The following is a 13,332-nucleotide window of genomic DNA, read 5'->3' on the forward strand; positions in this document are numbered from 1 at the left end:
GCAACACCGATTCTGTGCACCCCTGCAGGGTATGTCGTCATAGAGGCCAGCTAGCCCACAGTGCCACCATATGCAAATCTAAAACCTAGAGAGGTACCAAATGGCTTTGGCAACTGCAAAACATGACAATCCTAAGCCCCCCCCTCAGGGATTGCGGTAATGGATCTAGATCGCCTTTGCTCAGTCACTCACACTCTCCTTCTCTCAGGAAATATACAAGGAATACACAATATTTAATGAACCATTGTGATTCTTGTATAGAATATATATGCAGAAATGCTCAATAGACAGAAGCAGATGAAAGTGATTTACAATATAAGGACAGTGAATTGAATGTACAATTCCACCATCTTACAAAATATTGTATGAATGCAGGCTTATAAAAACAATATATATGCATTTATAGCATACTCCTGCTATGTGTTCTCTAACCTAGATACCTAGGGTGTATATATTTGCTCTGTCTATTGGATGATCCAACTTCTATTACCATGAAAGGAAAGAACGTAGGTCTCTGTCCTGGTCACAGGTTGGACATACCTCCTCACAGAGGGATCAACAAGCAGCTGGAGATGAGGTTTCAATGTGTAGTAACCTCACAATGACAGTAGGTGTTCCTGTGCCCCAACCTGGAAATGCTTGTTTATTTATAACAAAAAGCATCCTTGGTATCGAGCCGATGGTTGCATGACAGAACAACGTATTGCGTTGCAACGCACGCCTTTACCATGCATGCATTACAACGCAAATTCCTTTACCACGTATAACCTTTACCATACATGCTTTACAACAAAATGCATTGTAAAAGCATGCGTGGTAAAGGCCTATGTATGATAAAAGATTTCCCATACCCCGGCACTCAGTCCTCAAGCTGGTCCCTAGGCCTCCTCCACTCACCCTCTTTTAAAAGACCAGACCCCTGCCATAATCCCTAAATAAAGACCCATGTGTGACCCATACCACCCTTTTTAAAAAAATACCCAACCCTGCACTAATCCCTTAATCTAGACCCCAACACGATCCCCTCCTGGCACCCAGCCCTTTTAAAAAACTACCCAGCGCCTGCCCTGAACCCTAAATCTGTCCCCCGGTGCAACCTCCCCCTGGTCCGCAGTACCTGACACCCCCAGTATAAAGCCCAAAATCCATCCCAAAAGCAATCTCCCTTACCTTTACAGGACAACAATGAGGCAACTCTTGTGAGGCACAGCACAGGTCATCAAGAGGACGCGGTAAGATCTCTTTGGTCCTGTAACGATGCTGATAGCTATGACCATGCAGGTGCTTTTACCAATGCAACCAGCATAAGTCCTCACCACATATGTTGTAATAACTACATTTGCGCAATGTGTTGTCGAGGTCTTGTACATGATGTTCAAGGTGTTGTGATAATGTTCTTACTAAGTGGAATTTGTAAGCAAAGTAGTTTCAGAGAAATTAATCTTGGTTTGTCACGCATGGAAATGTGTGTCAAAAGTCATCGTGCAGATGGGGAGCGTGGCCAAGCAAGATGGCTGAACTGTCATGATCCATTTCAGCTCCGGACCCCCTAGGTTGCCACGAGCGATCTCCGTGCCCACAGAGGGTACACTTTGCATGGGCTCTTCCGGCACGGCCTGTAATAATCAGGAGCAAGGCACTGGACTTTGAAATTGGCTTCCTGGCCCAGGAGCGTGAAAGAAAGAAGGCGGACCAGTGGGCCAGAATCGGCCCCAAAATGGCGCAGAGGTTGGCGCAGAACGGAGAGACTTTCACCACTTGACTGCCCGCTGTCCTCTGGGGTTGGCAGTCCTCAAGCTTACCTGTGGTATGTTTCCCCTTCATCAGCGACGCCACAACGGAGCTCCAATGTGTTTAGCTGACCTTGGCGGACTGCTACGCTGCTCTGATGTGGGCACTACCATGCACGTCAGCGGGGGTGCAGAGCCACAAGACATCAGAGCCTCCAAGAGAAGGCTGAGGAACATGGCTTGCAGGGGCATGACCACGGAGAGCGTGCGGATTACTGGTGATGTGGCCCTTCAGTCTGGTTAGTCGGTATTATTAGTTTGAATCTGAGCGAGCAGTGTCTTCGGGGGAGGCATGTATGGAATAGCACTGCCTGACCTTAAAATGGCGGCCGCACATTAGAGAGCTCCCAGGACTGGTCCTGACTCCCCTTTGCTGACAGCGGGGAGAAGGAGGTGTGTGAGGAATATTCACTCTGAACTGCCCACCCTGCCAGGAGCGGAGATCACCAAGACCTCCCCTCTGCTGCGGTTGCTCCTCTCCCAGCACTGCCTGACTTTAAGTTGGCCCCCAAGATCTGACCCTTGGCAGTTCTCCTCCCCCACATCTTCATTAGGCGCTCAAGCAGCACCAGCTCCGATGCGACATCACACAGGGTAGCATCTCACGGCTGATCTTGACACCGAGTTCTGCCCTTATGCCACCAAAGAAGGCTGCGAATAATGTTTCCTGTTATACCGCACTCCAGGATAAAAGCGCATCCCCCGCTGAGAGTGATCCAGTGACGATTATGGCCCCCACCAGTGAAGACTTGGTAGCCTCCCTTCAGGACTATGCCAGCAAATTAAGCAAGACCTTTGCACGATGGATCGGCTCGAGGACGATCTCACAAAGAAGACGGCGACACTCCGGCAAGATGTAGATGCGGTGGACACTAGGGTGTTGGAAGTGGAAAGACAGACGCAGGACCTTGACCCTCGCTACGTGAAACTCCACAACACCCAACAGAGTCTCCAACTTCAGTTGCAACTGACCCTCCTGAAGCCAGAGGAACTGGAGAACAGATCCCGGAGGGAGAACATACATATTCGGGACCTGGACGAGGGCGCTATGGGGCCAGATTTGGAGGCGTATGTGGTAGGTCGTTTCTCAGAGCCCCTGGTGCCTCGTCAGCTGAAACTTAAGATAGACCGGGACCATCGAGTGGGAACATCGCATACTGGGGAGTGGAGACGTACTCAGGATGTTCAAGGATACAGGTGCACGCTCTGCCAGGACGTGGCACCTTCCACTCTGGCCCGTAGGAAGCCGTTCCAGCCTATCACCACCAAGCTCCGAGAGGACAATATTCGTTACTGCTGGACATTTCCCTTTGGTATCACTTTCGACTACAAGAATAAGTCCCACCATGTTATAGAACTGAGTGAAGGTCTGTGTATTTTAGGCCTATCAGCCCACTCGGTCATTGTTGTAATTTCCTAAATGACTGTCACCCTTCAATTTATACACATAATTAATCCTCGCTCATCATTTCAGATGCAGCTTCACTGTCTTCAATCCTGTGATTGAGACCACACGGCGGACTTTTGACCTTGTGGTATGTTGTTCATTTTTTTTTCCCTTTTTTTATACTTCTGGAATCATGCTGTTTGTTAGTCTTAAATCCCAGACACCGTTGTTTAGTTATAGTAACAATTCCCTTTGAGTCATGCCCTTTGCGAGTGTTTGGCCGCCGTGTACCTTGCCGGTTTCCCACTCAGGCGCCCTAATTTTCGCAATTAATAAGGTCTTACCCTGTTTTTTGTTTCGGACTTGCCGGAACTCGTTAGATTCCATTCCTTATAAGTATCCATCTGACTGATTTTACCCGGGATCTTGCCCGTCTCTACCTATGTGATAATCTAGAGGCTGGAGTAACAACCCTCTAATTACAGTTTATTATACTTTCATTAGGTCCCCTGCCCCACCCTCACGTCCTGATGAAGACCCCACAGCAAGGTTAAACTGTCCTGCAACTTCAGAGGGTCGAAATGTCGACTGTTTTTCAATTGTGGCAACCTCACGCCAATATTTTGTATATACACTGTACCTTGTGTCGTATGCCTATCTTCAAATAATGTCGCCATGTTGTTTGGCAGTTATTGCTATACCAATTATAGCACGAACAAGTATTTGAAATTCTGATTTTACTGTCACGTCATTCCATCACTCCCTTTACCTATTCATCACCCCTCCCCCCTTCCCTTCCTGGGGCACTGTATGACCTCCAATACAGTTGATTGTTTGTTATACCATGTTTATTCAAAACACTGGATCCCATTGTGAATAAAACTCTGTGGATCTACATTAATTGTGTTTTTGATTAATTCATTTGAATTGTATTCACCCATTCCTTCATACACTGGGATCCCTTCCTCTTAGTACATATTGAACCCAGGTCCCAGTGACTATAATTGGGTAAACCCCCCCTTCTATATACTATCAGCACCAGAGGCAGAAACCACTGTGGGTCTCTCAAATGACACAGGACTACCTCAAAGAGAGACCAGGTCATGGCAAACAATCACGAAAAACAAGCACACCCCTGCCTGATATGAACGTTTTCCGGAAAGTACTGAACGCAGTCCCTAAGGCACTCAAGACTTCCTTTCACAGGGCCTTAACGGTGTGCCACTTATCGCCGGGGCCCCGAAGCAGCGGTTTGATAATGACTCCACACCTGAATCCTGGGGGCTAACACATATTGGTCTTAGACATTACTGGGTTTCTCCATTATTGCATGCCTTTTGTGCCCTTTTCATATGGCAACCGGGGGGTGTGGGCCTTGTCCTTATCGTCCAGAATTTCTTTATATTTCTTCGAGAAGAACCCAGCTGGGGGCCTGTTGGCCGCTCGGCAAATGTTTTCTAGGGGATTTTGGGGGTTTGTTTTCGGGGGGAGGGCTCCTGGTGGTGGTGACGGGGCTTTGTTTGCTTACAGTGTTTTTAAAAGCAGGCTCCCTGTGGTGGGCTCTTCTTTGCGGTGCGGGGCTACAGGAGGGGGAGAGATACAACTTGCAGAGAATTGCTCAGGTGGGGCTATCATTGATCGGGGGGTTCGTACAATCTGTCCCATGGTTTTTATAGCGTCCTGGAACATTAAGGGCCTGAACTCACCCCAAAAGCACCAAAAAGTTTGGAAATAACTCAATGATTGTCAGTTTGAGGTGGTGGCTCTACAAGAGATGCACCTTTATAAGTCTGAGGAAACTCGGCTACGCCACAAATCATACCCCTTATGAGAAGTTAGCCTGGCATATGATGTCCACTAGTTCTAGTGGGCACCTTGCACCAGTCTAATCAACCCATATTGATGGCGGTTATAAAGTCAACCTTATAGAAAGCTTTCCTAGTGGTAGCATGGACCAGCAGTCAATAGGCTAAGACTTCAGAGAGCATGTGAAGCAAGCTGTTTTACCAATTATAATCCCTTGAATACCAAATGAAAGGACACCACACAAGGTATATATCAAATATATATGTATATATTCTAAACACAACCCCTCTGCACTCTTAATGAGGTCAGAGGTAAAAGCACAATACAAGTTACTTAATTAGCATACGATAAGTTGCACATATACAGTTTTGCCCTAGGAGCCTCACAAACCATATACTAAAATAGTGGTATAAGAACCACGTCTGGAATAGAAAGTAGGCCTAGGGCCTAGGGAATCGCTGGGGCTACACTAAAGCACCACAGGTTAGCAAGTAGGAGGCCCACAGGAGACACGTGCAGTGTCTATGCACAGCCGCGAGTTACCTTTGACTTTCTATGGGAAACAAAGAAGTTACAAAGTTACTGTTTAAGGGCACTTCCGGATGGGCTACGACAAAAACCCCTTTAGACTAGGGAGCACCGGAGTACTTGTGTTACCTCAACCAGGGAAGCCGGGTGCATAGGTGCCTTTTGGTGTCGTGTTTCGTCGATGTTTTCTATGGAGATCTGGAAAGAAGTGCTGCAGGCGACCAGAGGAAAAATCTCCGGGTGGATCCAAGGGTGAATCGAAGATCTGAAGAACCTGAAAGCAGAAGGGACAGAGTCTGGGTCACTAGCCAGTGACCAGGAAGGTACCAGGAACGAACCAGGCGATGTCACGATGATCTCAGGTGAAGAGGTGAAACTTGTCTCTGCAGCCACGAGGACCAGGCGGTGTCGACGATGACCAGGAGCTAGATTAGAGCTGTCCCACAAAGGATCTAGTTGACTGCGGTGTCGGTAACTAGATTGGACCCAGCAAGCTTTCGCAAATGTAACCCACGCAGGAAGTGAAGATTGGCTTCGGTGCAAACCAGCAAGGTCTGTGGTGCTTCTCCTTTGCAGGGAAGCTGGAGCAAGCCTGGAGCAACCAGGAAAGTAGTTCAGAATCAAAAGATAGTCTTCAAGGGACTCACTAGCCAATGGGCTAGGAACCAGGAAGACGCATCAAGCTGAAATGCAAGAGCAGGCCCCACAGGGCACTCGTGGAGTGTGGAGGGCTGAGCTTTAGTGCAAATGGTGATCGGGTTTGGTTCTTCTCATTCCCCAATGCACAATTGCGAGGGTACCTTGAGAGTCGAGCAGTTAGCAAAATGCAGGATGTCCAGGAGTTCCGGTCCCACGTCTCTCATGTCCGCTATGGGTCTCAGCTTTGCCGGAGTCGTCAAGCAGGGTCAGAGATGTCTGGAAGTCCATGTCCTCTGTCGCAGAGTCTTCGAGTTCCAGTGGTAGCTTCGACAATGCAGACTGGCAAGTTACTGGTGGTGCCTGTTTGCACAGGGTGGTCACTCCTTGACCACAAGGGAGATGTCTTCTGTCTTCCAGTTGAAATGGAATGTTGAAGGTCCAGGATATGTCTTGTGAAGATCCATCCAGGGTAATCCGAAATCCTAGGGACATAGCTTCTATACTTATACTAAGGTTATGGGCCAGACTACCTGGCTAAGTCCCTCCTACGGGTGGACCTTAGAAAGGGGTAGTTACACCCCTTTCCCTTTGTCCAGTTTTGCACCAGAGCGGGGCTGGACTTCCCCAGCAACTGGTTTAAACCAGGCTATGCATGGAGCACCTTGTGTGCCCCAGGCAGTGTCTGGAAAAGCATATGCTGATGCAGCCCTCCCTGCCCCAATACACAAAACCCTGTCTGGGGAGGTGCTGGCACCTCCCTGGACATGAAACCTATTGTCCAGGCCTCCCCTGCCGGAGTTTCGCCCAGCAGCAGGAGGTCAGACTCGTGTCTGTGGCAGCAGCATCCATTTTGTGATGCTGAGGCTCTGCTTAAATTTAACCGGGTTTACCAGCAACTACGTGTCTTCTCCCTCTAGAAGGTTGGAATGCTATACCCCAACTGCCAGGACTGGCGGGGGGGGGTAGTATTCCAAAGTGTTTGACACCTTACACAACATGTTTTGATAAAGCCAAACCAAAGTTAGCATTAACCGCGAACATTATAATGCACTTAAGAGTATATGGTATGGCTATATCATAGAAGAGTATATGGTATGGCTATATCATAGAACAGCTATAAGGAGATGGTTCCGAAAGCTGCAGAGGGGCTCAGCTCATGCTAGGGCACCCTCTCACATAAAACCAAGCACTCTGCCTCAAGGTTTGATAAGGCCTGCCATAGGAGTGACTTATAGGTTACTATGTGTCTATATACAAGGTAGATATAGGTATACTATATCTAAGTAAGGGGTGATTACACCACCTTATCCAGGCTGCATGAACAGACCTGTGGTGTCAGTTTGGAGGGCCTGCCAGGGGTGGCATACTACATGCTGCAGCCCCTGGTAGCCCTTGAATGCACCTATGCCCATGGTACCTACGGTACACTATACAGGGACTCACAAAGGTGACCCAATACCCAATCTGATATGTACCTAAAGTACATGGAGTACATTTTATAGTGAGAGCAGATAGCCTGGGGCCCTCAATAGCAGGATCCCAGGCTAAGTCGAAAACCAGGCTAAGTCGAAAACCAGCAAAACACTAGGCAAAAAGTTGGGGTAACCATATAGTCAGATATCCACCTTCCTACACAACCCGCCTCCAAATGAAAGGAGATAAGGCTATCCTTGTCCAGGTAAGCCTATATTGACTAAGTGGCCATATAAGGAAGTACCTGCACTAGCATGGTTATCCCCTGTCTTATGGTCCACTAAGCAATCCCTCACCCTAGGGGTAGCAGAGGGTCTCCACCATAGGGAATCACTACCTGTGGTGTATTTTGGCACAGTAAAAGGCTGGGGCTGGGTTGGAGTGTTGAAGTGAGGCCCCAATAAGGTTGGGCTCAGCTTCATCCAATCACCATCCACCATGTATGCCTTTCTTTCCATGACTGAGTTGCACTGTGCTCTCAGGGTCAACCTTTGGCTACCTATAGCAGGAGGCTGGGTCCCTTTGGTTGGACTACTGGAGGGACAGGGCAGGTTTGGGACCACTGAGTCCCAGGTTTGCCTGTGCCCAACATAGTCCATCTGGGGGAGGTTCCTACTTAAGGGTAAGGGAGATCCCTCAGAGGGTTGAGGAATTTTCACCTGGCTAGGGCTGCTAGACTGGGTGCGGCTAATCTTCTGATGGGGGGTGTTCCTCTGGACAGTTGGCCATTTGGGTCCACTGGCCTCCCTGACCTCTACAGCCCTGAGCTGACTGAGCCAGGGTAGAGAGGGGCAGGTTACCTGCTCCAGATTGGGTACCACCTTGGAAGGGTCAACTGACATCAGGGGCTCTGTCAGGCCAGGCCTGGCTACCTCTGGGGCAGCTCCTTCACAAGGGGTATGGTCAGTTCCCTGAGGAGGCTGACCCTCACCTAAAGTCTGGTGGGAGGGAGACTTTTCTTCCTCCCCAATGCTCTCCGTCTGTGTGGAGTGATCCATAGTTTCAAGCTTCACAACACTAAAATCTGTCTGAGTTTGGGCTGTGACCATCACAGCCCTACCAACCTTTTCAGGAAAGCCTACCATTTTGGAATGGGTTTCTTATCTCAAGATCATTGCCCAGTAAACAATCTACAGGCAAGTTTGTAGACACTGCCACTCTCTTTGGGCCAGTGATACCTCCCTATCTGAGAGTTGGTACTGCCATGGCATGCTCTTTCTGCCCTCCATCAATATTGGTCACCTGGTATGGGAACCCAGGTAAAAGCTGTTTTGAAGGGACTAGTCTATCAGTCACCATAGTGATGCTAGCCCTTGTGTCTCTATAGGCCTCAGCTATCTGACCATTGATGTGGGGCTCCTATCTGTGATATACCGAAAAACTAAATAACCTATGGAGCTATACTTACCAATAGCCCCCCAATACCAATTACCAATAATCAGTCAGTTGGCAGTGAAGAAAGTTAAATTGTTTATTATACAAAGCACTTCGAAGTGGAGCCTCTCTCAACCTCACCCCTCGAGCCTCGCTGAGAAGACTACTGGCACATTTTCAGGAGACAACATATATACTGTTACAGTCTCAAGCCATTACCCTAGAAAGGAAAAATACAAGTTGGTACAGGTGGTTCATAGGAAAGACCATATATGGCACACAAAGCAGATTCAGAATAGCTCTGTTCATTATAGCATGGTCAAAGAAGTTGACTCCCTTCTGCCTAACGCTCGGAGGACTCGCATGGCACCTCCAGGAATGTGCTTATCAGGCTCGCACCCACTTGCAACCTTGAAGGCTCTAACGCAGAGAAGAAGCAACCCATCTTCAGCTGTCTTTCTATAACTCAAAGCCGGGGATTTTGCTTACTGGACAGAAAGTCACGTGTTCCTGGCCTGAAGTCGAGCTAAGGCCAAAAAATGGAGTTGGCTCTTCCACTGACTAACTAACATGGAATACACGCGAATAATGTGTATTTTCCCATACAAAGCTAACTAATCAATATACTCATCATACGAACAGGTTAACTATATAGATACATCATGCTAAAAAATATCTATATATACGCGCCTATAATGATGGGGAAATTCGGACATTTATCCTTCAAATCCACCCTTTTAGCGTGATGTAGCTAACTAACTGAAAAGTAACCTCATCAATCACCATGAGCTCATGAATCTCCTGTTGTATCATTTGTTTTTTAGTAGCTGTAGGGGAGGGGACTAGTGCGGAAAAAAGTTTAGTAGCGCAATAGGAACAGCATGCTGGACCACAATGCATACAGAAACAGCAGATAAATATAACACCTGCTGCTCCAGCCAACATCATCAATAATTTCCATCCCCAATCGGACACTAATCCCCAGAACCAGCTAGAAAAGGACCAGGACCCATTTTCAACATGTATTTCAGAGGCCAATCGATGTAGCTTCTGGATTGCCAAATGAACAGTAGGGGCGGAGTCTGGAATATATACACAGCAGGAGCTGCCGATCACGCGGGATGCTCCTCCTCGGTCAGCCAAGATGACATCTAAAACCATACGATTCTGAAGCAAAACAAGTCTTGTGGCCTGAATCTCCTCTGTTAAGTTTGTCAAAATATCTGTCGTGATATTAATAACCCGCTCAACTACTCGGGACAAACGTCTTACCTCTCTACTTGTAAAAATCGGACCCCATATCGGAAATAAACCTTTAGCAATGTCAGAAAATTGTTGCAACGATGTATCGGTCTGGTCGACCTCAGACATCTCACTCTGTCTCCTATTTCTGATGAGGGACAAGCTAGGATCATATAATTGATGATTCCTATGATAATTGGAGGGAGCTAGCTAAACTGGAGGATACAAATGTGACAAATAACATCGGCCTGCCCATCCACGTGGTAACCAAGTATAAGCATTTTCCCCACATACAAAATACACATTTGGAGGGTTCAGCAAAGGGGGACTACTAAAAATCTTCATTCTGTACGTATAATTACATGTGCTTTCCCCAACTTGCACATGCCCCGTTCCCTGAACACAGAAGGCAGATGAACTGTTCAGGGTAGGGATTGGCATAATTCGGTCACTAGTCACATTCCTTGCAATAAACTGCTGAAAATAGTGCGTATGATTAAATTCTACAAAATCTAAAAGTTCACTTTTTAACCATGTAATATTTTGATGAGTAGTATATAGATTCATACAAGCATTCGGGTCCAATGATCCTTCACCATTGTTTCCTTCAGGATCAAAGCCCTGATGAATCACAGTAAGATTTTAGCTTATATTGAGACACTTCTCTGTGTACTGCTTAGGGTTTTCAACATAGTGCATATACATGGACGACAGAATCTGGAACCATGCCTCACAACTGCCCAGGTATGATAGGGGTAAAGAGAGGAATAAGTCATGCTTGTGCATAACTGACAGCAAAAGGCCACAAACCCAGCAATCAGTAACATTAGTGGTGCTATGTGTATGGTGAAGCACTTCAACAAATACATTCTTAGAGTAGGTCTGGCGATATCGTTCTTTATGGGGAGCTAACGTGAAAAACAAGTGTTCTGGGGTGCAACAGTAGTTTTCAACATTGTATGCATCGGATGTTGATACTCCAAATATATAAATACACTCATTAATATTACGAATATAACTGCAATCACTATTACGAACGCTAATTTCACATGCATGGTCCAAGATGAAAACATGGGTACATAAAAAGGCAAATATCGGGGAGCAAAAGGGCGTTCTTCATCAGGTATGACACAACCAAAGGGATGCATTCCTAAATAAAAGTCCAAAACTAAACTGGGGCAGTGCAGTCCGACCTGCCAGAGGGTTCTTCTTCCCTGTGTCCGTCTAGAGCCTCACAGGCAGGCTCATATCATTCATCTCAAAGAAATTGATTGAATCACGTTGAAATCCTCGAAAAGCAAACATACAACTTGGGCCTTTTCGTTCACAAGTCTTTCTTTCTGAACAGAGCACCACCAAAATTCCAGCACTCAACGGGTTCAGTCCAGTGTCTTGCTTAGTACCCTCAGAAAAGGATTCTAGCAAACCCTAATACTCAAGTCTTTCCTTATCTCCTACCACCACTTTCAGGGGTACTGTGCTGTTTTCTCGGCCGCAGGTTATAACGAACATGGCCAGGTGTTTCCTGATCGGCAAACAACACAGAAGAAGTGGCTCCACAACATCAGAACTACCACTCGCTTCGTAATTGGTAGCAACAACAGAATCAGGGGCAATTACAGATTCAGCTGGTGAGGCCCCATTTGATCCCGTCACTCCTCCTTCTAGCCCTTGCTAAACTTCAAGGGCATCAGAAAAAGGAACAAAACATGTGGCTCTTTCACCTTCCTGAGTCAAAATTCCATCCGGATGCTGCCGATCATAAGGAAGCGGGAGAGGCAGGCGCTTTATATGGGAAGCATGTATCCAATGCCGTTTCCCATCCACTTTCACCGCTGTCCGCATGGCCAAGAGGACTTGGTGAGGTTTAGACCATCTCGGAGCCAAGCTGGTGTCTCGCTGATATTTCTTGACCAGTACCCACTGGCCAGGTTCCAACCGATCTCTGGGACCCTCTGGCAGGGGCTGCAACACTGCTGCTACCTGCTGATGAATGGAACGAAGATCTTTAGTCAAGGCATATAGATAATCTATCAACATAGAATATTCAACATCTCTAAATCATCTAGGCCTTGGCACTCCCCAAACATTTGCAGGACGCTTAAACACCTCTTCGTAAGGAGACAAACCTGAACGAGAATGGGAGGTAACTCTCAATGACATTAGAGCCAAAGGCAGAGTATCGGGCCATTTGAGTTTAATACTTTCCTGTATTTTTACCATTTTAAGTTTCAGTATTCCGTTATATTTTTCCACTAACCCTGCTGACTGAGGATGCCGGGCTGCATGAAACTTTTGTTTAATCTGTAATCCATTGCATATATGTCTGACTAGATCTGCATTAAAATGTCCGCCGTTATCTGTCCAGATCAATCGAGGCAAACCAAAGCGAGGCAAAAACTCTTTAAGAAGTGCCTTTGCTGTTGCTAGAGCAGTATTTTCCTTGGTCGGGTAGGCCTCAACCTATTTGCTGAAAGCACATACCACCACCAAGACATACTTTAGATTATTGACGTGTTCTATATGGATATAATCCATTTGGATCACTTCAAAAGGCAGAGTCGGAGGTACAAAATTTCCACTCAGAACAGTTTCCCTCCAGGACTATGTTGCAGACAAATCATACAGTACCGAACCAAATGAACCGCTGTTTTCTGAATATTCGGATTATTCCACACAGGGTCCAAAAGTGCACAAATACCTTTCGCTCCAATATGAGCTGGACCATGGGCCATGGTTACAACAGCCTGGACTAAGGCATTCGGTAATAGCCATCTTTGTTTATCTGTCAAATCGACCCAACAGTTATTCTCATCCAACCTTCCCACTTCCTGTTCCCAATGGGCCAATTCAACAGGGGTAGCTTATTTTTGTATTTCTTGAACACTTTCCATGGTATTACTAAACAAATCGGATTCTTCCACCCATCTAGCGGAGGTGGTTACAAACATAGAGGTCAATTTGGACTGAGCTGTTTCCTAAGCAACCTGATCAGCAAAAGCATTTCCTTCACCTACTTCATCCACTACTGCCTTGTGTGCGCTACATTTTACTATTGCCACCATTTTTGGTAATGTCAGAGCAGTTAACAAT

The sequence above is a fragment of the Lissotriton helveticus genome, chromosome 10 (genome assembly GCF_964261635.1).
Source record: "Lissotriton helveticus chromosome 10, aLisHel1.1, whole genome shotgun sequence".
NCBI classification, from domain to species: Eukaryota; Metazoa; Chordata; class Amphibia; order Caudata; family Salamandridae; genus Lissotriton; species Lissotriton helveticus.